This window comes from Coturnix japonica, chromosome 1 (assembly GCF_001577835.2).
Source record: "Coturnix japonica isolate 7356 chromosome 1, Coturnix japonica 2.1, whole genome shotgun sequence".
Taxonomy (NCBI): Eukaryota; Metazoa; Chordata; class Aves; order Galliformes; family Phasianidae; genus Coturnix; species Coturnix japonica.
Window position 1 is genome coordinate 166,947,292 of NC_029516.1, and position 27,128 is coordinate 166,974,419.

The 27,128-nt window shown below is 44.9% G+C and overlaps 1 protein-coding gene across 14 annotated transcripts in view; it reads right to left on the reverse strand.

The window, feature by feature from the left end:
- FAT3 (FAT atypical cadherin 3) overlaps positions 1-27,128 on the reverse strand; it is a 383,565-nt gene that overhangs the window by 300,197 nt on the left and 56,240 nt on the right. The window contains exon 1 of one of the 14 annotated variants that reach the window (XM_032442217.1): positions 22,989-23,560. The exons of 11 other annotated variants lie outside the window; for them this stretch is intronic. The gene's annotated coding sequence lies outside the window, so the exon portion shown is untranslated. Of the gene's footprint in view, positions 1-22,539; positions 22,704-22,988; positions 23,561-27,128 lie in introns of those variants that run through there. 2 more of the 14 variants (XM_032442228.1, XM_032442218.1) reach the window with 2 other exon arrangements.

Sequence of the window (27,128 nt, forward strand, 5' to 3'; positions counted from 1 at the left end):
ATTTTCTATTTTAGCAACCACAAATAAAGAACTCTTCATCAAGAAAATAAACATCTAAGATTCTATCACCTCCTGGACTTGCATTCCCAGCTAACAAGGCAAAACCCCACTGCAGCACAAGTGGCACTTCCCTTTGTGAATACACCCAGAGAATAATTGACTGCAACTCAGGAGTTTCTCAGAAACAGGTCAGTTTGGTCTACCAAAAGGTATGCTATCCCATCCAAGTTGGCTTCTTTTTTTCTCTCACAGACATCAACATCAGGTTTCCAGATCCTTTGTAATCAGAAATCATCTTTCCTGAGAAATCTATTGCTCAAAGAAAAATAATACAAGCAAAAGAAAACCATCACAAATAACTCTACCTTCAGATACAGACTCTGCAGTGGCAGACAGGTACCAAAATAGACATCTACAAAGCTATGCATTATGAAAAAGCTGTGCCTATTCCAGGCAATACAGTGGGACAACCTTATACTCATTGCATTTATCTATTTCTTTTTAGTAAAAGTCAGGGCCAAAACCTAATCTCAAATGCACAACTGTAAATCCACTTATGTCAGCAGTCTGCAAGGCTTTAGTGGTTCAGTATAACCAATATCCGGAAGCAACAGGTTCCACGTAAAAACAACATATGATACACACAGACCTATATTTATGTGTATGTATGTGTGTTTGTGAATGTGTTTCAGTTCTGTACACATGCAGGCAGAAGCAGTTTGTATATTTTTAGGTATAATTTTAGGGTTGGCGCTGGAAGAATTGGACTATCCCATCAGGCAGCACTTTTGGAGTCTTATTTGCCTTCCAATGCAGTGTGCAGTGCTGTAACAAGCTCCTCACTGAAGTTATTCATCTATCCATACATTTACATGGTCATCATTATTATATTATTTGAAAGTCCCAACAGACAAGCCATTAAACTTCCACTTGGGCTACTCAAGAATGTTTTATTCATTTAGTGAATTCCTTTCTTCTGGGGTATTTGTTTTTAAGAGCTCGTAATACATACATACTTAACGCACAGGAAATGTAATGCGATAGGTTACAGAAACAAAGTACAAAGAGACCCACCGTAAATTAAGAGGCATTTCTTTAAAGGCACTTCTTGTCAAAAAGTGTTATGGCTTAGAGCAAAGAGAAAGACTGCGATTACTTGTGCCTGATTTTGAAACGTTTGGGCAGGAGCTACTCAAAAATTAAAGTCCCCCAGTAGTGTTAAGCTGCAAGGAAAGAAACAGCTCTTTAACAAGAACAGGGACTAAAACACAAAGCTCTCTCAATACCCAAGGAGGCAGCAAGATGACACAGAATACGAGTCCAGCAACTTTCTGCTGCAGCTCACGTTAAATTCTCTGGTTTTCAAACGGAAGGAAAGGAATGGAGACATAGGAAGGTGTGGTTTCATTTTTAATCTCATTAAAAACAAATTTAGCAGTGATGGGGAACTAGGACTTCACCTTTAGTTCTCCATTCAGCTGCATGTCCTTTGCATCTTGAACAAGGAATAACTATATAACCTGGACTTGGCAGGGTAGCTCCAAGATCTGTGGGCGGATGGTGCTCTTTAGAGGAACCATGAAAGGTAGGAGCCCCATTCCTTTGTTTTTCATCTTGGCTCTGGCAATCTGCAGCCTACCGGAGTGGGAAGAACAACTCCAGCCCCAAGAACTGCCAAGCCTCCCACACACTAGAACTGTGGGTCTAATCTAATGTGCAGATGCAAAACAAGTGCTGTATGATCTTCCTTTTGATTCCCTCTCCCAAAATTAATTCCTCCAGCGCCAAAGATCTCCATACTGAAAAATACATGAAAAAGAAAGCTACTTATATATTCTTGGATAAACTATGACAATATTGAACAAGTGCCAGAAGGACTTTTTAAAAACATGAGGAATACAGCAGGTAAACTACTTCAGCAGGCAGAAAAAAATAAGCTTTTAGCAGTACACAATAGGGAAAAGAAAAATCTTTTCCTTTCCCCCTACTTATACCCCAAGTCCAAATATATCCTGTAGGAGTATTTCCAGCTGACTGTTAGTTAATCGTAGAATCATAGAATGGTTTGAGCTGGAAGGGATCCTTCAGATCATGTAGTTCCAACCCCCTGCTATAGGCAGGGACACCTTTAGACCAGGTTGCTCACAGCCCCATCCAGCCTGGCCTTGAATGCTTCCAGGGAGGGGCATTCACAACCTCGCCAGGCAACCTGTTCAGGGTCTCACCAACCCCACAGCTTAAGAATTTCTTCTCAATATCTAGTTTAAATCTACCCTCTTCCAGTTTAAAACCGTTTTCCCTTGGTCTATCACTACATGCCCTTATAAGAAGTCCCTCACCAGCTTTTCTGTAGGCCCCCTTCAGGTACTGGAAGGCTGCTATAAGGTCCCCCTGGAGCCTTCTCTTTTCCAGGCTAAAGAGCCCCAGCTCTCTCAGCTTTTCCTCATAGGAGAGGTGCTCCAGCTCTCTGATCATCTTCACTGCCTTCCTCCGGACCTGCTCCAACTGCTTCATGTCCTTCTTGTGTTGGGGGCTCCAGAACGTGATACAGTACTGTGGGTGGGGTCTCACGAGAGCAGAGTAAAGGGACAGAATCACCTCTCTGGTGAACCTCATGAGGTTCACCTTAACCCACTACTCAAGTCTGTCCAGGTCCTTCTGGATGGCATATCATCCCTTTAGTGTGTCAACCATGCCCCACAGCTTGGTGTCATCAGCAAACTTGCTGAGGGTGCACCCAACCCCACTGTCAATGTCACTGACAAAGATATTAAAGAGTACTGGCCCCAGCACTGACCCCTGGGGGACACCACTTGTCACTGATCTCCATCCAGACACTGAGCTATTGACCACCACTCTCTGGACTCAATCCTGCAGCCAGTTCTTTGTCCATCAAACAGTCCACCCATCAAATCTCTATCTTTCCAATTTGGAGAAAAGGATGTTGTGGGGTACCATGTCAAAGGCCTTACTGAAGTTCAGGTAGACAACATGAGTGGCTCTTCCCTTTTCCACTCTGCAGTGACTCCATCACAAAAGGTCACCAGGTTGGTCAAAGCAGAATTTGTTCCTGGTGAAGACATACTGGTTCTCCAATATCACCTCCCTGTCTTTTTTTGTACTTAACCTCCCAAATTCATCACAAAAACTCACTGAAGCTCTCATCTAAAAAGGCCTTCTGGACAGCAGTATGATTCAAGGAGAAAACAAACAAACAAACAAAAAAAAACAGCTTTTTAACGTCAGAAGACAATTTTATGAGAATCAAGGTATTTATGAACCACTGTCCAAGAAGGAAAAGAAGAACATGAAAACAAGGTTTGGTCTTGCCTGAAAGTTTTTATTGTTATTTTTATACTTCCACAGAACTTGTGAAAGTCAGGATGCCTCATCAGATAGAACAGATGCGCTGAGTTCAAGGCGTGGAAAACTAATACAATTGGGAAATACTAACCCCTTCTCAGGAAAGGCGTCATAATTCTCATTCAAACAACAGCTATTTACATTCTTTTAAATAAGCAGCTTTACAGCAAGAGGGTATGTTTGAAAATATGATGGTCCTTTTTAGAAGGCAGGAAAGCATCACTTGCACATGACATATAAATAGTAGGTTGCAAAATGATGCAACTCTAGCAGGAACAGCAGCAGGTTTTGTTGGAAGTGACCTCAATCTTCCAAGTAACTCCTTCCTTTCATTCAAACAACATCAACATCGGTAGTAACCAACTTTTAAAGCTTACAGTATAGTCATGCAGGCAATGCTGATTTTCGACAAGTCAACCATTTTGCAGTCAGGAGGTTGAACCCATGTACGTTGCTGGCCTCCCCTGGAAAGAACCTCATCCATAGTGCAGAACTATGGAAAACTCTTCAAAGCTCATAGAAATCCATATTTAAGGTGCGTAGAAAACAGTCATCTAGGAGTATGAAGATGATGTCTGTCTGCCATGGACATACTTTAGCCATGGACTAGAGATAGCCATGGTTTCTATACACTCAATACACAGGCACTATTATTAGCATTCTGTCAAATGAGAATACTGTGAAAAAAATAACATTTAAATGCCACTTTCTCTAGTCAAGCATCCAAACTGTACCCAAACGTACTCCACTATAATTCACACAGCTAGGAAAGGCTTTGAATTTACTGACCAGGAAAATAAATTAGAATCTACAATAAGAACTGAGAGTGCCATATGGAAATGAATTAGAAATGCACGTTCAACTCTAGGTAGGAGGGAAAAAATGCTTAACAGACACTGATAGTAAATTTATGTCAGGGAATATATTCACAGGGCTACCAGCTCTCTGATGAGTACAGAGACATGATTTTCCATATAGATTATTGTATCACGATGTGTTTATCCCAAAAAGATGAAGAGAAACAAACCATTCCTGCAGAGTAACCCCTTAAAACAGACAGTGCAATAAATCCCAGTCTTCCTTAGAGCTGCAAATCTTCCTGCTGCCAGCATATAATTCTGCATAGGAGAATGGCCGCTCAGCATGCAGCAAGTGTAATTCCAGGCTGTCCCTAGGAAGTGAAGATTTAGCCACCCAGCCTTACATTATGAATAACTTTGGCTTGCTAGCAGGTGCTGGGGATTTTTCCATGCAACACCAAATTTGCCCAGTATCAGTTCATCAGCAAATGCTTCCAACTTGCAAGCAGGAGCGGGTGTTGTCTGTCTTCCTGGGAAGCTGCTGCAAAGCAGCTTTGGGACTCTCCCTTCTCCCAAAGGATGAAACATGGCCTGGGGAAAGGGCAGTGGGGGAGAAGGGAGGAATAATTTGCCGCCATGTGAGTTTTGTCAAAAGGGAATTCCAGAGAGCAGTCTTACAAGGGATTTGAGCTTGTCCCTTGGTGGTCTGTCCCAGAGGAAACAAAAACCAATACCCAGTTTTTATGCTTTATCTCCAATCCCCCTAGGCTCCTGCTTCTTAATCACTATAAAATGAGAAAGCTTTACGGCAGTTTCAAAATGAGCAAGCCATCTTCATCGGGGCTGTATGCTTCCCCATGACACACACTCAGAGATGCAACTTTTAGCTTGTTCAGCTTTTCTGTAAGGAGCAGTTGGCTCATTGCAGAGCTGCGCTCTCTGCATCTATCCCTGCAGGCAGTGAGCTGAGATAGGCAGCAGTACCACAATGCACCCAGTGTTAAAACTGAGGCTTCGGTGAGATTCAGGCAGAGGGTCTCAAGTAGGCTCCTTGAAACAGTTATCCTTATTATAAAGCAAATAAATCATTAATAATACATGAGCTCCAATCTACTAGGAGCTGTGGCATAGCACTGATACAAAAGTGCCAGTTTCGTAGATGAAACAGCATCTCCGATCCTTCTCACATAAGGATTCCCACCCTGTGAACACTATTCCATGGCACTTCTTTTTCAGATCCATTCCTGCCCTGCTGGGCACAGCAGCTGCTCTGCTCTCTGTTTGGGATCCTGCACATGCTCCTCCTGACAGCTTATATAGTCTTGTATATACTATTTGGCTGAGTTTATAGTAAGAAAGAAATCTGTGAGATTTACAACTACTGTTTTCCAGGGCCATAATAGGTATGTAGGTATAAGGACTAAGGTAGCTGTTACTCTCAAAGGGAAAAAATAACTATTTATCTTCCTCAGCCTTTCTGCATGTTGAGGCCAAGCAGCTCAAATGATCCAAATCTTTATATATGGGCAAGAGCCAGCTACTAGAAAGAAAGAAGAATATACAAAAGATCTTCCCAGTTGACAGCTATACATAGTAAGAAACACAGCATAAAATGGAGAGCAGGGAAAAGGATTAAAACGTTACAAGTCAAAATAATGACATTCCAGTGAGGGTTATACAAAAAGCTCTGAGAAATATGGCGGATGGAACTGGACGATCTTTAAAAGCCCCTTCCTACAACCCAGACAATTCTATTCTCAGATTTGATATTGTGAAGAATTTGTGCTCAGAAAAAGCAGTCAGGAACTGGAATGGGCTGCCTAAGGAGGTGGTGGAGTCACAATACCTGGACGTGTTCAAAAACTGTTTAGATGTTGTAATAAGGGACATGGCTTAGAGGGAAAACATTGGCGGCAGGCAGAGTTGGACTAGATGATCATGGAAGTTTTTCCCAGTCTTGGTGATTCAGTAATTTGAAGATACAAAAAAGACAGGGACCTTCTGGGAGGAGCCCAGAGGATGGCCATGAACATGATAAAGGACCTGTAGCACCTCTCTAAGGAGGAAAGCCTGAACGACATGGGTCTGTTCAGACTTGAGAAAAGGAGACTCAGAGGGGATCTGATCATTGTCGATGTCTAAGGTGACGGAGGCATACTGTCTAAAGTTTTGGGCCCCTCACTGCAAGAAAGACATTGAGGCCCTGGAATGTGTTCGAAGGAGAGCAACAAAGCTGGTGAGGGGTCTGGAGCACAGACCTCATGAGGAGAGAGAGGCTGAAGGAGCTGGGAATGTTCAGCCTGGAGAAGAGGAGGCTCAGGGGAGACCTTATTGCTCTCTATAACTTCCTGAAGGGAGGCTGTAGTGAGCTGGGGGTCGGCCTCTACTCTCATGTCATTAGTAATTGCACCGGAGGGAATGGTTTCAAGCTACAGCAGGGGAGATTCAAGCTGGAAGTTATCAAGTATTATTTCTCAGAAATATTGGTCAGGCACTGGAATGGACTGCCCAGGTAGGTGGTGGAGTCACCGACCCAGGGAGTGTTCAAGGAACAACCTACTCAATGGAGCCTGCTTTGGCGGGTGGGCTGGACTCGATCATCTTGAGAGCTCCCTTCCAGCCCCTGCAATTCTGTGAATCTGTGTCATGCAGAAGACAAATATGGACACTGCTATGGGAGATGTAAGCAAAGGATCGAATCTCTTGGTCTACGTTATCATATATTCTTTTATTTTCTTTCCTACATGTAACTACAGCAAATTATTTCAGTATATGCTGCTGTTGGACAGAAGGGTTCAAAAGGATGGGAGAGGAGCACCTAACTTCTGTTTACATCTGTTTACAAGGGTAGATAGTGACAGAACAAGGGGGAATGCTTTTAAACTAAGACAGAAAAGGATTAGGTTACATAGTAGGAGAAGGATTTTTGAACAGAGGGTGTAACTCACTGGAACAGGCTGCCCAAAGAGGTTGTGGATGCCCCATCCCTGGAGGCATTCAAGGCCAGGCTGGATGTGGCTAGGGGCACCCTGGTCAGATGGGCTGGTGACCCTGCACATAGCTGGGGGTTTAAAACGGATGATGATTGTGGTCCTTTTCCGCCCAGGCCATTCTATGAGTCTACGATTCTATAGCCTCGACTGATAGTGAAAATTACACAGAGTGCAGATGGATTGGAAAAAAGGGAGGTGGAACAGAGGAGGTGGGATTTGGGCGTAGGGTCTCCAGCCCTGAGCTGGGTGCGTGGGCGCACACACCCAGGGAAAGGCATTGTGACATCACAGTGCGGGGCAGGACATCAGTCTTTACCAGGTCACGTTGGCTGCCTCCCCCAGCTCAGACACGTGAGGCGGTCTCACCGTCCTGGTGGTCACTGCTGGAGCTCTGCTCTTGGTGACAGCCATTTGTGTGTTGAGAGTGGTCCTTGGGAGAGAACAGGATGAAGCTCAGCCTGACTCTCTTCCTCATCTCCCTTCCTTTCATCTCTCCAATTACTGGCTTTTTCAGCTATCCCAGCTGGGCCTGGAATTGGGACAAAAGCTGGTCCTTCCGAGGAGCAGCACCCCATTGAGACCGACAGCCAGACCTCTGGCTGGCTGTGCTGGTTTGGCCTGACCGCCTGTCCCGCCAAGGTCAAGGACGGGAACAAAATCCAGGTCCTTCAGGAGGAGCAGCGTTCGGTTCAAACCAATAGCCAGACCTCTGGCTGGCTCTGCTGGTTTGGCCTTACCACCTGCTCCACCAAGACTGAGGATGGGAACAGCAACCAGGCCCTTCCAGAGGAACAGCTTACGGTTGAAATCAAGAGCCAGACCTCCGGCTGGCTCTGCAGGTTTGGCCTGACCTCCTGCCCCACCAAGATCGAGGACGGGAACAACATCCAGGTCCTTCAGGAGGAGCAGCGTCAGCTTCAAACCAAAAGCCAGACCTCCAACTGGCTCTGCAGGTATGGCCTAACCACCTGCCCCACCAAGATCGAGGACGGGAACAAAATCCAGGTCCTTCAGGAGGAGCAGCGTCCGCTTCAAACCAAAAGCCAGTCGTCTGGCTGGCTCTGCTGGTTTGGGCTAACCACCTGCCCCACCAAGATCTCGGATGGGAACAAAATCAAGGTCCTACAGGAGGAGCAGCGTCCAGTTCAAACCAAGAGCCAGACCCCTGGCTGGCTCTGCTGGTTTGGGCTAACTACCTGCCCCACCAAGATCGAGGACAGGAACAGCAACCAGGTACTTCAAAAGGAGCAGAGACCGGTTGACACCAAGAGCCAGACCTCCAGCTGGGTCTGCTGGTTTGGCCTAACCGCCTGCCCCACCAAGACCGAGGACAAGAACAAAAACCACGTCATTCCTGAGGAAAAGAGCCTAGTAGAGACCAAGAATCAGATCTCCAACTGGCTCTGCTGGATTGGAATAACAACCTGTCCTGGGAATGGAGACAGTGTTCTTGTGCATCCTCAGGAGACGCAGCAAAGCAGTGTATATGGCCTGGCCTCCAACATGCCCTTCTCGCTTGGCCGTACTCCACAGCCTAGATGGGACCCATACTGGTTCAGCGAGCCTTCTGCTCCAGAGGGGCCAAAGCGGCAGTCCCCACACACCAAGCAGGAGGCCTCCAGCTTGCTCGACATCGTGTGGCACATCTGGGACTTCTGTAAGCAAAGCCGGATAGCCTGTTTCTTTATAGAATTCGCAGAAGACTGGTTTACGTGGCAGCTGATGAAGGCAGTCGGCAGAATCTGGCAAATACTGTGAAGTCACCAGGGACAGCTAAGACATTAAGCACGGAGAAAACCATGGGGAGCAGGGAACCGCAATGTGATGTTTTCCAAAGAAAGCAGACGCACAGAGGTCCATCAGCTGTGCACAGCAACTTTCCGAGCCGTAGGGCTGACACCCACTGGGAGCCCCCTGTGCAACACGGGGCCTGCTGGAGGTGGCATGAGCCCCATGTGCTGCCCTGAGCAGTCCTGTGAGGCTGGAAAAGCAGCACAGGAATCAGAGCCCTGCAGGGTGATGCTCTGCAAAACGAGCCTGCAGCCTTTTCCCTGCGCCCATGCCCTGCCACTTCCAGGGAACCAGACCTCAGCTTCCACGGGAACAAAGAGTGATTTCTGTGAAGTACTTTTGTCCATCTGACAGCCTGTGCATCAAATGGTGGGACACACCTCAGCCCACCAAAGGTTCCTGTACTGCAGGCACCTCTGATGACGACAACATCTTCCAGTGGGTGAACTACAACATCTTCCACTGGATGAACGACAACATCATCCACTGGGTGAATGACATCCTCTCCCAGATTTTCACCTCCATTTTCCATCTGGCATCTAATTTCATTATATATAATATATAATGATATAATATATAATTTCATTATACTTAATCTCTAAATTATAATAAAAATAAAAATTATTAATTAACAACATCAACATCTCTGCAGCCTGTGTCTATTGTGGTGCAGTGGTCTGGCAGCAGCGGCAGCACGAAAGGAATTGAGCTGCAGGAAGAGTGCTGCTGTGCGGGGTTTGGGGGCACGCGCCTGGGGAGGAGGAAGGGCGCTGGGCCGGGGGAAAAGAGGCATCGGTGGCTCTGAGTGCCACAGACAGCCGTGCCTCAGGGGGAGAGAGCACATCCTGAGCGGGAGCCCACGTCCCACTGAGGGAATGCAGCGTCCCCCAGAGCACACGGGGAGGTCCTGTGAGTCCCGCAGCGCGCTGGGAAGCATCCAGGGCACACTGGAATCCCACAGCTGGGCCAGTTTGGCCAAGATCCCGTGCGCATCAGCTTCATAGTGGAGGCTCACACCAAAGGAGCCTTCCCAGAAAGGGACCAAACGCGGCAAAACACCACAGGAATAGTAGCCCCTCGCTGGGGGGACACACGCAAGGAGGCCCTGAGGCGCGGCGGCTCAGACTCCCTGCTCTGGTTCGTCCCTCTGATTATTACTGCTGACTGGTAGTTCAGGCCGGCAGCCATAGAAAGCAAATGCGCTGCCAGCAAAAGCACACTCGTGGACACGCTAACGAGACGACAAGCACCTTACAATCTGCGGGCAACTACGGCGCGCTGTCTAACAGTCTCCCAGCCCATGGTCGCACGAACCCGGTTCTGTGACTAATGGGGCAGAGGGACAAACGAACCCAGGAACAGGAAAGGGGGAAGGGAGGTGGTGAAAAGGTACGGAGATGGGCCCAACAACAAAACTGAAGCAACGAGCTAAGGGAGAACATACTAGTTTTCTAAGTATGATAGTGGAATGCAAGATTAAGGAAACAGATGAGGTTTTCCAAATGAGTTCTGGGCTCCCCAGTACACAATACATAGGGATCTTCTGGGAAGAGTCCAGCGCATGGCCATGAAGATGATATAGGGTTTGGAGGGAGGGGAAACATCTGTAAACTGAATCATAGTAAGCTCATTACAAGAAGTTCCAAAGGATTTTCTTCACAGTGCAGGTGACGGAACACCAGCACAGGCTGCCCAGGGTGGTTCTGGATTCTCTCTGGAGATTTACAAGACCCACCTGGACACCTTTCTGTGCAGTGTGATGCAAGGGTTCTGTTTTGCAGGGTTACTGGACTCGATGATCTCTAGATGTCCCTTCCAGCCCCTACACTTCTGTGATTCTAGGATAGCTGTGTCAACCAGCAAAAAGAAATCACGTGCCAAACACATTAAGCAAATATTTTGATTAGGATTCTCAGCAAGTTTGGGATTTCAGAACAAAACCTAGTGCTCTTTTTCCTTTTCATAGGGCAGGAATCTGGAGGGTACTGGCTCATGCCACAGAACCACAGACATGAGCCAGATTTGTGTCCATTTCTGGAACAACCCAATGGAGTTGTCTACAGCCAACCTGAGATGCTTAAACAGATCTGACTGAGCAACCATTCTGAAACACATCTCCCCAAAAACTGCCTCCCATAAATCAGCCTGTGCCAATTTGGAGCCAGTCTTCACTATCAAATGTTCACATAAAACAAAGAAACAACCACTGATGAAAACAGTCTCTGATTTCTGAATCTTCCTGCACCAAAATAAAATAATAATAATAATAATAATAATAAAATACAAATCAGTTTTGTCCAACAGGAAGCATTCAGAGAATGGGCTGCAGCCATTGCTTTTTAATATTACACACAGTTCAGGTCACGCAAATTGATTAACCTGCTAAAGTTAAGAGGCAAAGCATGGATACACTTGGTCAAAGACAACACAGTTTCTCTCTAATAAGTGGAATCCACACTGCAGACATTGCATCTGAAACAGAAAAGTTGATGGATACACCTTAAACCAAACAAAGCTAGCACGAAAGCCCAGTGATTCCCTTTCTAGGCTATGTGTTAATATCAAAGTATCACAAGGAACACAACTTTCCATCAAAGCTCACCTTGGAATGTTACCTGCATGAAAAACACCTGAATCCATGGAAGCTGTGGACTCTGATTATTTTCAATGGGATATTGTAACATGCTATTTCTAACGCACAAGAAAATGCTGATGGTGCCAGGACAGACCTGCATTCGCAGCACAGGGGAATCTACAGTACCATCAGCCATCAAAGGACAGGCACAGCACTGAAAGTATTCTGTGTTGAAATCCAGGCAAGTTCCCCATTCTGAAACCATGCATGCTTCTACTTTACTCCAGTCCTCCTATGGCCATTTCATGCATGGATATTTGAGATGATACCCACATTTTAGCTAACAAAACATGAACTCAAACCACTTCAGCTTCCCAATCTGTTTGAGTCCAATCACCGCAGCAGGGATTCAGTGCCTGCTACATGTTGGGGAAGGTCTCGATTCCAAGCTCCGAAGAGCAGAGTTCTCTATTTAAAGCCAAACTGTTAGCTTTTGTTTATTTATAGCAAAACCGCTAACTGCCAATCTTTTATTTGTTTGCTGGAAAACTAACACTCCAAAATAAACACGAGTTGAAAGACCGTTCCCAGAACACTGAATGATATCAGGCACAGTGTTAAGAATGTAAATCTGAAACATCAAAACACATGAGGAACAAACAATCCATTATTTCTGAGGCAGAAAGGACGTTACCCATAAGCTGGCAGCTAGCTGCATGGTTATCTACAATCCAGAAGTTATTTATGTCCTGGAGAGTGACAGACACCTCTGTACAGTGTTTGAAAATATCTTCATGGCAATCAGCAAATGGACAATTAAACAAGGTACCTCTTAACTAAGAGTTTTGATAATCGTCATGGAAAAGTACCTTTAAAATATATGGCATTACAGGCAGACCCTAAGAAAGAGTATCAAGGTATTTACGAGCCCAAATCATGCCAAAAAGAAAAGAAGTCATTTAATTTTTTTTAGTCTTCTTCACCTTTGGAGTAGGATGAAATTCCCTCTAAAAGGAACAGGATTCCTTAGTGGAAAGTGAGTGAGAGCAGCCTTACAGGGCTAGGGTCCATCCAGGAAAGGTGTTTAGAACAAGTGGGGCACTATGGGGTGCATGGGAAGCCCCACACATGGGGAAGCAGTAACTGCTCCAAAGCTGAATGCTATCCCTCTACTGACAACATGACAGATCCAGGACTTTCCTAAAGCATTCACATTCAGTGACTGTCAGCAAAGCCTCACTTCACAAATGCCTGTATCTATTTCAAAAACACTGCCACTAAACTCCACGATCTTCATGTACATCTGATAGACAGTTCAGCACATATCTTCATCCCATTTCCAGATCAGGAAACAGGCACTGATGTTGCAAGCCTCATGCTCCAACCCACACAGGAAAATCCCAAACATGCCCCTGCTGCCAGCTCTCAATGCCAACCTGCACTGCCCATTGTACCTGCATGAGTCTGAGAAGGAAGGCTTCCCTACAAAGCAGAGCTCACCAGCTTTACATGTCTACATTTTCAAAACCAGATGTCACATAATTATTCTTCTCATCCTATTGCTGTGGCATAGCTCTGAAAATCCACGATTTACTCACAGCTGAGCGGTTTGGCTTTGACTGACAAATCACACTTAAATCTTCAAAAGTTAACTAGAGACACTGATCAAGAAAAGGAAATGAGTAATATAAAAAGTAAATAACAAGAACAACAACAATATCATGAGTCCATTAAGCTGCTGAGACTGGAAACCACCAGGAATCAAACAATTATAGAATCATTAAGGTTGAAAAAGATCACTAAGACCACCATGTCCAACCATCATCCCCACCATACCTACACCCCACGTCCCTCAGCGCCACATCTCCATGGTTCCTGACAGTGACTGCACCACCTTCCTGGGCAGCCTGTGCCAATGCCTCACCACTCTTTTTGAGAAGATATTCTTCCTAACATCCAACCTAACCTCCCCTGGTGCAACTTGAGGTTATTACGTCCCACAGAAGGTCATGAAGAAAAGGCTCATCTTCTAATGCCTGACCCTACTTCATTTGTTTTCCCAGAGCCGGAATCATCTGCAACCTGAATTCAATCTGCAATGCCTGTACTCCATTTCTGGATGGAAAGTTCATTCATTCCACACATACACTGAACACAGGTTAGGGTCAATCACCCAAACACATGCAGCAGGGTCACACTTGGTCCCGCTGCCCTCGCTTTCCTCATGTCTCTCCCTTTCACCTCAGCATGCTGTCAGTTTGCTGGAGCACTTCACTCACCTCAAAGTCCCCAAAATGAAAGGATTCCAGCCTAAACTATAGCTGTTAGCTCATGTCCAGTGAGACTCTTTGCTACTGAACTTAAAACCTCAACTGAAAACAAAGTTTTGCTTATCAAGGCACTTCTTGCATATAGCTCATCCTCATCCTCCTCTGTGCACTGATTGGAAGTCAGCTGCCATTTCAATCTGATGCCTGAAAATCTCCAGAAAGGTAAAAGAAAAAAATCTTTGTCAGACAGCTTCAGGTCACAAATCAAAGTCATCAGGAATGATTTAGAATGAGTTGAGGCTGCACTATCTGTTTCCTCTGTACTTTTAAGATGAAAGCCAAGAACAAAGAAGTAAGAGTTATAAAACAGCAATGTAGCTACTTGCTAAAACAACTCTAGCAATGTTACAAATGCATACAGAAAGGAAGAAAATAGAATGCATGTCACACTTGTGAAACTGTTACAAATAAAGAGAAAATGTCGTTGGATATAATAAAAGAAGGCTCTCAATAGCTCTTGGCATATGAAAGCCACTATGAGGACTACAATAAAACTGAGAATACTGTAGAAGAGCCATCTCACATACGTCCCTATTATTTATGTTCCAGTGCTGGGGTATTAAATTCTGTAATTTTTAGCTTTGGGAAAAACATGATTTTATTTTATAAAATGAACTATCATATATATTGTTTCTCTGAGAAAAAGTATTGGTAGGAACATAAACTAAGTAGTTTTTTTAACATGAAAAATAACTGGCTCAGACTTTCAAAGGGCTTTCAGAAAGTGAGCATGCTTGCAATATAAGCAGGGCTATGCACACATACAGTCCATGTTGCATACAGATATATCCAGACCAGCTCACCATGCGCAGCTGCCCTCATCTTCAATTAAGTAGCCATGCTGAGACATCTAAATTCATTTGCTGCCATTCTTGCTGTTGTGCCCACAAGATGTTCTATTGCCAGCTACCACACCTTGATGCCTACCAACTCTTTCACAAGAACTGCAGGCACAGTTGAACTTGAGACCTGTTATACTTAGGCATCCATATCTATCACTTCATGCTTCAGCTTCGAAACCACAGCAGGATAAGGCACCATCACCACCAAAGCAGCTTCCAGATTCACCTCTTTCTTCCCCTTTTTCCATTTATATTTTTCCTGCTGTTGGGTTTGTTTTGCTTTTGTTTTATGGACTTTGCTTTCCCTGAGCTCCCCTATCACAAACACAGCCACAAACAAAGGAAGACAGAGCAGGTCCTGGGACAGGTGGGAAGCATCTTCCTCATGTCCACAGCAGCCCTAACTGTTTGTCAGTAATAGCTGGAACTAAGGCAATCAAGATGGTGTGTACAGAGAAGAAAGTACCTTCAGAAAATATACTGAACACTATCGAAATACCAGAGTCAGGAATAGACACATGAAGTATTCAAATGCTTTCACACTCAAAACAAATTTCATTTACTACCCAGTATTTGAACAGCTTTTTCTTTGCTATTGTAAGACTGTTCCCAAACAGCCTGAATTTGATGCTGTAGTGAATAGTAGTACTTCGACTCCTATTTGAAGCCCATTCAGCAACACAACTCCACAAATAATATGTCGGATTTCCACACCTGATGAAATAAAACCTGTTTTTGGCTCAAAGGAAGTTATGCACATCAGCTGACAAAATCATTTCCTTTTGTTTTCTCCCCTTAATGTAAAAACTTAAAGGGAAAGGAGGACCATTAATCAAGAAATGGAAAAAAACTTTATTAAAAGCATGACAGCCACCAACCATTCTTAATGTCCCTGTTGTAATGACAAGCACAACGCTCAGTATCCAGGGAAACAGCGTCGTAATGAAGTTGGAGAATACTGTATAAATGCACCTTCTAAATCACCCCTGAGAATGTAGATTGCTCAGGGACTGGCCAGTTTATTAGCATGACACCCTGATAGTTTCGACATGCTGCAGCTTCAAAACAAAATGCTAACAAGCTACTTTGGCATAAAGAGCCCTTTTGTCCATGGTGCACAGACAGCCCCTTCTTAGCATCTGCATACGGAGTTGATGCGTGGAGGTTCCTCTAAGCCTCCAAGCGATTCGTCTTTGTGACACTTATTCAAAAATCTGTAATGATGGGCATTAATTAAACAGCATAACCAGCAACAAACACAGCAGAGATGTTGTCATTCCTTCCCACTTGTCAGTGAACTGAAATGTGCAACAAGAGAAATACCACAACCTTCCACACTTCTCAAGAGCCCGGTGGCCTGAAACCCACTCCAACAAGCATTCATTTATTCTCCTGATCTCTGTGGCAGCTTATTTCACCCAACAAACAAGCAAACATAAAGCAGTTCTGATCAGGTTCAACCACTCCGTAACTATGTGGCTGAACTTTGGTATTCTTCCTTTCCAATGTGTGTCAGGGCTTTATAGAAGCACACACCTTAACATGCCCCTGTAAGCTTTCTCTCTGACCTTAACACCCTGGCAGAACTGAATTCCCTTCAGTTCACACTTTTCCACAATTCTAACACCTTTTACGCGACCAAAGTATATAACTTAACCTATCTACAGTATTTCCAACGTGCCCTCAGGAAAAGAAGCCAAGTGCTAAGTAGTCCAACTCCCAGCTGCTACTCCAAGGCACGGAGTCACACAACTCCATGGCTCTATTTGACGCTGTCAAGCGTTAAGCTGTATGACAAAAAAACACCCCATCATCCCTGTGCTGTTGCTTCTTTAGAGCCACATCTCTTTGGTTTTCAGAATCTGTTCTCCTTCCCTGCTGCAATCCCTACGGCCTCTGTATTCAGACCCAAAGACAAATCGTTTACCCCTCTTTTATACCCACAGTGGGGATGGTCTCATATAATTCTAGAGATGTTTACTTCCTCAGTAAGTTCTTCTGCCTTTCTCACAGCTCCTCTCTTGCAGACCATGGTGGGGCTGACCCTCATTCCTCACCTTCACAAATAGCCCCAATCCTGAACTCCTTGTGGCAGGAGTTGATGCTTCTTCATCCTCTCAAGCTCTGAAGCTCACTTATAAATACCACACAGAATGATCATGCCCAATTAACCTTTATAGCTGATTCTACTGCCTAAGACAACCTCTTAAATGGACATAGAAATTAGGGCTGTAACCTCCTCTCGCTACTCATTTTTGATGCAAGGGACGGAACAGCTCCCCTTCAAGGACAGTCTCAGAAAGCTGGGCTTGTTCAGCCTGGTGAAGAGAAGGCTGCACACCTACAAACAGGAGGGGAGTCAACTGTTTGAAAGGGTAGATAATGTCAGGACAAGGAGAAATGGTTTTCAGTTCAGTGAGGGAGGGTTTAGGTTGGCTATCAGGGGGAAGTTTTTTACTATGAGAGTGGTGAGGTGCTGGAACAGGCTGCCCAGAGAGGTTGTGGATGCCCCATCCCTGGAGGTGTTCAAGGTCAGGTAGGATGGGGTCCTGGGCATCCTGATATAGTATTAAATGGAGAGGTTGGTGGCCCTGCCTGCAGCACTGGGGTTGAAGCTTCATGATCCCTGAGGTCCCTTTCAACCCAAGCCACTCCATAATTCTCTAAAACCCTCCCCGTAATCTGGTAGATATTATAATGATACAATAGATGAAGCTTCATTTTCGAACATCCTTTCTAACATCTTCCCACTCACTGGAAGCAGTTACACAAGAGAATTTTCTCATTCTCACTCTGTTTTGCTGTGTTTCCTGCTCACCCACTTCTCCATCGCCGCTTTTTCTATTGCCTAAGACCATGATTGACCATAGCAGTGATCTTTAGAAGATCTCTCAAAGGCCATGTCAGAACCAGAATTACTAGAAACCCTACAGCAATAAAATTAAAGCCCAGAAACAAAACCTGCTGGCACTTTGGTGGGAGCTGATGCATATTAGCCAGGCGCTTTTTGCTTCATAGTAAACGATACTAAAAAGTTATGATCCCAACAAAAGCTGATAAATTCAGAAAACTCTAGCTTGGGAGTTTAAGCACAGCATTAGAAGGGGCCATTTCAAGAACCCTCCAAAATGAAGCTACTTGTGCCAGTTCACCAAGAACTCACCAGCAAGAAATGTTAAAGAGAGGAGATTTGAACTCTTTTGCATCTCTGAAAGGTAGGTGCTGGATGCAGAACTGCAAATGTTAACTGATTCTATAAACCCTGCCTCCAAAGTGACCTTCCAGCAGTACAAGGCACCTATAGCTCCTCTTCATTCAATGGGAATATCACTGGTCTCTACCATGAGAAAGTTCAGCTCTTCACCACACTGCATTTTAGCTTGTTTACTTGTCGTTCACGCTTATCTGCCTGCAATGAATACTGTAAGGTTTAATTAGTTTTGGTCTGTAAAACACACCAAGATCCCCCGGAAAAGCTCTCTATGCACTCACAGTGCAATGTCTGCAAAACCATTTTCTTGGCACCCCTGGAGTAATGAGCATGAGTAGCTAGAGCACAACTCCAAAGATGAGGCAGTGTAAGCACGAAGCCGCCCGCAATCCCCATCTGTATCTGGAAGATCAAAAGTTTCAGGGGCAGCATTTTCCCTCAACACGTGCTGAAACTGATCTGGGAGTTGAGAAAGGCTTTACAGTACAGCACTGGCAGAAAAAAACAACCCTTCTCATCAGTATCTTTCAGCTAAAACAAAGAAGGTAAAAAAGAAACACAAACAAAATGACAAGCACACCTGGAATAAAATAGGAATCTACAACACTAACGAAAGCATCATATGTTTTTCTGTGGTTTTTTTTTTAAATATCCCAAACAGCTTCAAGTTGCCCAGGCTTCAGTATTCATTAATTGCTCAGGACACAGATTTATTTATCTACAGCTCAGAAAAGAATTCCCAGCTCAGAGGCTTTCCAAAGAACAACCCTCCCCAGTTCTGCATGGCCACCTCGGCCAGCTCACCCCGCCGTTTCTCATTCTGATGCTAATGCAGTTCAAACAACCCAGCCTTGCATTTTTTATGCATGCAATAAGCCTATCTTTAGGTCACTTAGCTGTGTCAGTTTAAATCACAACATTCCCATAGAGAAAAAATCTGATCGTTTTCTTTATTTCTGGAGAAAAGGAGAAGGAAAAAAAAAAAAAGAAAAGTTTGTTACAAAAATGCTGTTTCTGTTTGTGGTGCCTTCAAGTCCCACTGAAATCTGCATGAATTAACAGCGGTTGAACCCCTGAGAAAAAACGCATTCTAATTAAGATTTGCATAGCTGCCCTCAAGTCAGGATACCCTGAAAATATCTTCACCAGGCATAGCTATATCATATTATATAATTTCACATGTTATTAGGTCTTATCCAGAGACTGCTGGAATACAGGCTGAGATCCCATTGATCTCAGTGGGCCTCAGATCTCTCTCCTTTGTGAAATAACCTTGGATTCTACCACTCCAGCTTCTCACAAGGATCCACATGGGGATATCTCAGGGCTTCTCGCAAGAGGAAGAAAAGATGAAGTTGAAGCCATCCATGAAAGGTACTGGATTTTTTCCAGATGTGGAGCTGTTTTTAATTAATTTGGAAACATCTGAGGTATTCGTTCATTAAATATGCTTTGCGTTTCACACATACGCAGAAGAGAGTAAAGAAACCCAAAACTAAAGCCAAACTCATAACGTCTCTTTTAAAAAGACTCTTGACATCGCTTCAAGCAAAATTAGGCTTACAAGAAGATCGCAGTGAGAGCTCTGCAGTAGCAGAGTAGTAGTAGTAGTAGTATTCAAGGCACGTGCTTCACACCCCCAGGAAAGCTCACCTTGACCTGGAGCACCCACTGATGTGGAGCTCTCCCACCTTACTCAGCCCTGCAGTTCTCAATGCAGGATACATCCTGCTGTGCTCGCCATAAAGTCACAGAATCATTAAGGGTTGGAAAAGACCACTAAGATGACCAAGTCCAACTGTCAGCCCACCTCCACCATGCCCACTAACCATGTCCCTCAGTGCCACAGTTCCTGAACACCTCCAGGGACAGTTGGACTAGATAATCTTCCAACCTCAATGATCCCATAACAGCATCTCCTCCACCCCCCTGGGCAGCCTGTGCCAATGCTTCACCACTCCTTCTGAGAAGAAATCTTCCTAATATCCAACTCGAACCTCCCCTAGCACAACCTGAAGCCATTCCCTCTAGCACTATCACTGTACATGGGAGAAGACATCTATCCTCACCCTCACCACAACCTCCCGTCAGGCGGTTGTGGAAAGCAATAAGGTCTCCCCTGAGCATCCTCTTCTCCAGACTGAACAATCCCAGCTCCCTCAGTCACTCTCCATAAGACTTGTGCTCCAGACCCTTCACTGTTTTGTTGCCTTTCTCTGGACACACTCCAGGGCCTCAACGTCTTCCTTGTACTGTTGTTCATTGCACCGTACAACTGTAATTAGCAAAAAAAAAAATTACGTCTTACCTGAAACTACCTTCTCTAGCATACAATCAGATGGCGATGCTTTAAGTTAAAGACTGAAAGGGATGAAGCAACTTACAGCAAATCATGACCTGGGAAAAGTTCTGAGGATGAGCAAACAGGAGGTTCAAACAGCTAAGAAGGGCAAGAGAGATGTTTCTGAGATCTCAAGCCAATGCCTGTGGACCACTCATTGCAAGTCAACCCCACTCAGAGCAACCTAAGAACATACCATAGCCATCTCGAGATGCAAGAAGCAAAGAAACAACTCCCAGCCTCCTGCCTGTTGCCACATTCATAGCAAGAAGTTCCCCCACGAAACACGAGGGTGAATCTACACTCCCACCCAACCCAAGCAGGAGGAGGTTGCATGCAGCAGCACCCAGGCAGCTCTCAACACAGAAAACCAAGGGACTTTCAGCACAAAGAGGAGACATATTTCTGCAATACCTAACTTTATCACAGATGTCATTTACCCCAGAAGCATGAAGATCCTCGAAGAAGGGCCGTACCAGCCCACACTCCCCTCACTGCCACCACTGGCTGCTCCAAGCATCTGGAGCATCCAAGTTAGCTGGGTCGTTCAGCTCTGCAGAGCGCTCTGTAGGAATCACCCTCCCGATGCTGACACACTTCGTACTACCATAGCGCAGCTCTCGCCTCCCCTCTAGCGGCGGAGCCATCCGCTGCGCGCTGCCATCGGAGCGGTCCCCGGGCAGAGTCAGCCAAGCTCGGCCCCACGGAGCGCTGAGCACCGGCGGCAGCAGCACGGCCCTACAGCCACCCCGGGAGCTCCAAGCCGGGCTGGGATGTGAGCAGAACCCGCAGTCAGAGCGGGGAACCGCAGCTCAGTTCGGTACGAAATTACTGGCTTCGAGGAGACTCTGAAAGATTCGGGTATTTGGTGGCAAAGATATGCTCCAACTTTCCCTGACCAAAGGCAAAGTTACGTATCCGATAGTTCTGGTTGAGGGTCAAAATCAATCTAGTGATCACCAGGCAAGCCAATATCTCAATGATCTGTAATGAATTTCACCACGGGCTGCACTGCATGTGATGCTCTCTCCCATTCTTACAACAGCACACAAAGATAAAAAAACCTTCAAAACTTCACGTTTCTTCTCAAGCATTCAAGTTTCCTTCCTTTGGTTGCCAGTGCTAAAATATGCTAACAGCATTAAAGCAAAGGGACGACTTGCAGAGCTCGTAATCTGTATTCGGCATAATTAGCAGATGCCAATTTAACTTATTACTGCTTCTTCCTTTCCATATTACAAAAAGGATCTCAATGAAAACCTGTTATCTAAATGGGTGTTTTCTCAGTGCTGATATAAAGCAGCAATCATGGGAAAATACAGTCACAGAGTATGTGTTAGGAAATAGCTGATTTGGAAATGACATTATAAACAGCTACAGTAAAGGCAGAAATTAATGCCTTCAGACAGGACTTCTCTCTCCTCCTTCATACTTTGGATTTTTAGACTGTTTTGAAGCCAAACTAGTTACATGTCTGGTGGCATTCCTGCTGAGTCGATGAGCAATACAGCACTCAAGGTAAAGGCAGTGTTAGCAAAAGAAGCTGCTCAGCCATCTCCACCGCTGTTCATTTTAAAGTACGAGAAACAAACACCCTTAACATGCATTTCCTCAGCAGAGAACCAACAGTCAGAGAGTCAGAGAGAAGGCAAACACCTAAGAAAGAAACCCAAGTCTTCCAAATGAGCCTCTCCCAAAATGGCAAGTAATGCACTGTGTCACAGCTGAGGGGACAGTTACAGGGTGCACTTCCCCTGCCTGCCAGCCTAAAACACATTGCATACAACAAAGCCCTCTTGAACTAAGAAGCTGCAGCATACACACATGCAGAAAAGCCAACGTTAGGGATGAAGGTTTCTAACACATGCAAGATATCAAGATGCACTCTAGGCATCATTTGCTGCTACTTCTGCGGGCTGAAGATGCCCCCCCACCAACGTTTCTGCATATTACAGTGCAGTGCAAAAGAAAATATTTCAATCAACTCACTCCTGACTCTCAGGGCTGAGTTAAGAGCCTTGTAAGGCTATGCTCCTCTGCAGCTTTACTCCATTTCTGCTCTAACTTCATTTGTTACGCTGAGCAGAAAGTGTAAACTTCACTCCTCGCAAGAACTAAGGAAAAAAACACTATTTCAGGCTGTGTGTAAAGCAGAGAACAGAACCGCAGCACACATACCCCCAATTAAACTGGTCTCTGTGGAAACTAATAACTTTCCACAGTGTGCACTGTAATCCAAGTAATAATTTTAAACAGGCATAAGCTGCAGCGTGCTGAACTAAGGCATTCTTACCTTGCAAAGAGTGCTTGAAGACGTTTAGTTACAGTAAAGGAGAGGAATGTGAGCGCTGCCAGGCATTCCCATGTATGAGGGGACATGCCTTGCCCCACACATGCATGCACACACCAGTGCTATGTATGCTTCTAGGTGGAGAAAAGAGCAGTGAAGATGAGCAGCACTGATAATGTCCCAGCCTTATGGCTCTATTAGGGACAGTCAGGAAGAATCATTTCAGGGAAATGGGGAAAAAAACATCCACCCCCAAAAGATTGTTTTTTCTTCTCCTCTGGATGTCAGGAGCCTTACAGCTCTCTGGATAAACCCTATGTAACACCTCAACGCAGAAATCCTCCTAGCCCGCCTCCCTCGCCAGCCAATTAGTTGCACATGTCAAATGACACTGCACAAACAATGCACAAAGACTTAGCAAGCAAAAACCAAAATATTAAAGAATCCCTTACCTTTTAGTCAGAATAAGTGACAGATAACAGGCACGAGAAACTCAGTTGGCACAGTTGCTGTACATATTTCTCTGCGGACTGCTCCTTAGTGGTCCCAAAAGCACTGAACATAAAAAAACTCCAGCCTGCCTGCTTCATTCTTCAGCAACAGAGATACATGCTGTCACGGTAACAAGAAAAAGCAAAAAGAACTACAGATCTTAGGGTTTAAAAGCCTTTGTGCTTACAGGGAAGAAAAAGAGGGAGCGAGGGAAAGAAGGAACAAGAGCAAACACTTTTTGTAAGAGGAATCTGGTCCTGGCTACAGAACTAAGCACGGCACAGCATCGTGCAGTTTGAATTTCCCTGTTTGCAGGCTCCTTGGGAAAAAAAAATCAGTCTTTAGGAGGAAAAAAAAGATTCAAATGCATGGATTGGGGGAAGGGAGAGAGGAGGAGGAGGAGGAGGAGGAGGGTACCGCTCCTATGTGACATACATATGGAATGAGCATTAGAACAATGCTGACAGGACAGCTAAGCAACTGCACTCTGGGGCAGCAGTTTTCAAAGCGGAGCTTTTGCAGCTTTGCAGAAAGGAGAAATAATAAAATTTATTTTTAAAAAAAAAAAAAAAAGCTCTGCAAGGGAGAAAAAAAAAAGAAAAAGGAAGAACAATAATGGAAAAGAGCCGTTAATTCCAGATGAACTGCCCGATGGGGGGGAAAAAAGATAGAAATGAAATGAGTTGCCTAATTTCTGAGAGGGGGGCGGGTGGGAAATGCCGCGACTGCTTTGCAGCGCAGGCAGCAGCAGCCTCTGTCTGTCTGTGCACTTACATCTCATGCGGCGCGCAGCGGGTCCCCTCCTCCCCACGCCTCCCTCCGCCTCCTGCCTAGGAAGCTCTTGGTCCCATGGGCAGGGATTCCAGTGGACCCAATTAACACCGTACTTCGCAGGCTCCTCGGTATGATCGATATTAAATAAGCTGAGTTTTAGCAGCGCTGAGAAAGAAAGCTGCCGTGTAATTGGTGGCTGATGGAGGCAGCGGGATTTGGGTGGGTTTTTTTCCTACTTCCCTACTCCCCAGATCTCAAAACAATTCAAGGGGGTTGGGGGAGAATAAAAGAAGTATGTGCCAGCACCAGTGCCACAAGCTGCATCATATATTTGTTAGAAACTTGATGGAAGCAGAACATCAGTTGCTCATTTCACTAGCTTCGCCAGTACTTTATTAAAGTGGATTTACAAATCAATGGAAGGAATCCAAAGGTTCACAAACGCGCTCTTTCATCAGGCCGGCCGCCTGGCCCTACAGGAAGTTTGCTGAAGGGGTCTGGGGGCTGTTTTGCCAGCATACTTGTTTTAAATGGGCTCCCAACAACAGGACCGGTTTGGTTTGGTGAAAGAAATGCAGTAAGAGGTTTGTTGCTGGAAGGGAATGCAACCTAGTGTGTTTACTGCCTCATTCCCACAGCACGTGCTGCAGGCACCCTACAAATTGCAAATGATTTTAATCTGAAGGGGAAAGTGGTTGGGAGGCAGTAACCTTCTTTGGTCATGTTTTCCCTGATCTATCAATCACAGAATGCCATGCAAAAAACAATCTACTACAGGCTCTCTCTATAGAGGAAATGCAATTACTAGCATTAACTCTCGCCGTTGCAAATTAATACAATACAGTCCACAACTGATAGATCCCGCCTGCAAGCCATTAATCTAGGAATGAATGGCTTGCTTGCTTAAATCCAACCTGTCTGAAATTCTCAGGTCAAAATGTCCATTTCCAGATTTCTGCTTGTTTGGGAGAGGAAAAGTAAAGCTCTTCCTTTGTTTCTTTTTGTTTCTTGGGGGGGTTTGTGCTGGGGCCAAGACAAATTGAAGCTAACAGCACCCAGCATTGAACCTGCTTACAAATACGGCATTTCTCTACCAGCAGTTGCTCCTGCATTTGTCTTTTTTTTTGTTTCTAGGGTGGTCATAATCCTCAAACCAAGCCTAACAAATAGCACTGAGCAACACCCTTGAGTGAGCAGCTGGGTTGACCGGTGACTTGTATTCATCTTGTTAAATTAAAGTGAGATTGCATTTCCATACGAGTAAGATCAATTAAAAATACTCATAAAACCATGCTACTAAAGGCAGTGAAGAGTTAAATTAATTAACTCAAAAAGCCTCCAATTAAATAATGTTAAGGTCATTGCTTCTAGCTGAGGGAGAAAAAAAAAAAAACAACAAAAAACAAGAGCAAGGCAAAATCCTCATAGACAGTGACTACTGGTAGCCACTCCATGTGCCACACTGTCACAAACTCTTCATGATTCTTATTAAGATGTTCCTCACATGGAGTGGAAGGGCAGAGCTGAGCTCTGCTCTGTGTGACAGGGAATGGCATGGAGCTGTCAGGGGAGGGGCAGCTGGGGGTGAGGGAAAGGGGCTGCACCAGAGGGTGGTGGGCAGGGAACAGCCTGCACAGGGCAGTGGGCACAGCCCTGAGCTCAGGGAGAGTTTGGACAGCGCTCTGAGACATAAGATTTGGATTTTGGGTGGTAATGCGTAGAGCAAAGAGTTGGACTGATGATCCTTGTGGGTCCCTTCCAACTTGGGGTATTCTGTGATTCTATGATCCCACCAGGCATGGAGAAGACCCAACAGAGCACCAGTAAATTGCTTATGTACACTAAATCAGCACTTTTTAGCTACGGTAACTCCAGGTTCCTGTACACTTGAGGAAGATGCTATATTTTACATTTATTGACTTCACAAGTTTAATCTAGCTGACATAGGGATTCTGGTGCAAGAAGGGTGAGGAAAGAAATATCCCCAGGTAACACAGCACCGAGGCAGGGCAGTGCTGGGTCAGAATCTGAAGGAGGGGAAAACATAGAAACATTGGCAGGACATCACAAAAAATGAAGCGGATCCTCCTTCTTCACAGTTGATATTGACACAGCACTGCCACGCAGCAAACATGGTACAGAAGACAATGGATTTGAAATGATCACTGATAACACCAACCTGACTGTCCAGAGTCTGCACAACTACATTCCCCTTCAGTCCCCTACCCTAAAACAGTGGACGGTATGAATCAGTTCTGAGTGACCCCATAGCAACTTCGGCTTTGTGTAGTAGAACACCTCTCATCCTGACATGACCAAAGCAGGGGAAGCTCATCCCAGCAAATTATTTTCACAGAGCACTAAGAATATAATCCACTGAGTACATCCAGGCTGAAGATGTCCAGTGCATAGCTGCGTTTTGGGAAAGGCTTATGTTTACAGCTGCAGAGGGGACAGTAAGTGCTTTTGGAACCCATAAGCGATCCATCAGTCGATCTGTCATCTCAACACTCCTAGGCACCAGGAAAGTCTGATTATCCCCATTTTAGAGATGATGATTTGAACACTGAAAGCCTAAACTGCCTCCCCAAGGAGATGCAAGAAGTGCTGGAGAATAGCACGGAACTGATTCCAGGCTTTTCAAGTCCTTTAACTGCAAAGACAGTTCTTGTTTCAAACACAAGCAACTAAATTTGACATATTTTGAAAGTCAAACGATTTGTTCCATAAAAAAATATCACTGTCATCCTAGTCTATTCTCACATATAAGCCAAAGAACAGTCTATGGTATTTAAGGAGTTCCTGTACTATTTAAAAACTATGCATGTGTGTATGCAGGCAGGTTTTATTCCAAACAAAAAAAAAATAAAAAAATAATTAAAAAAAAATAAAAAAATCATAATTCACTTTACCAGAAATAAGTCAAATATCATCCCATGGTCAGAATCACGGTCCCATTTTAGTAGGTCATTTCAAGCCAGTAGGGAATGGCACAGAAGGATAACACACAGGTGTGAAATAAACCCAATAGGAAACATTTCTCAAAATGATAATTCTTATTTCTCAAAAAAAAGTATCCAACCACATTATTGGCTAAGATGGGGTAAAGATAAGACTTGTGAGTGCCACAGGTTCCCTGTTCAGGGCAGAGGAGGCCATTCTGGTGCTGCTGGTGTTCTTGGAGTTGGGAGTAGGCCGTGAACCTCTTCCAGCACACAGCCCCACCACAGCTGCCATCCAGCGGCCTCTGATGGCAGCAAAATGATGAGCCACGGGGCAGCTTACCAGAATTTGGAGAAAGAATGTGTCTTTTTCTCAGAATTTGC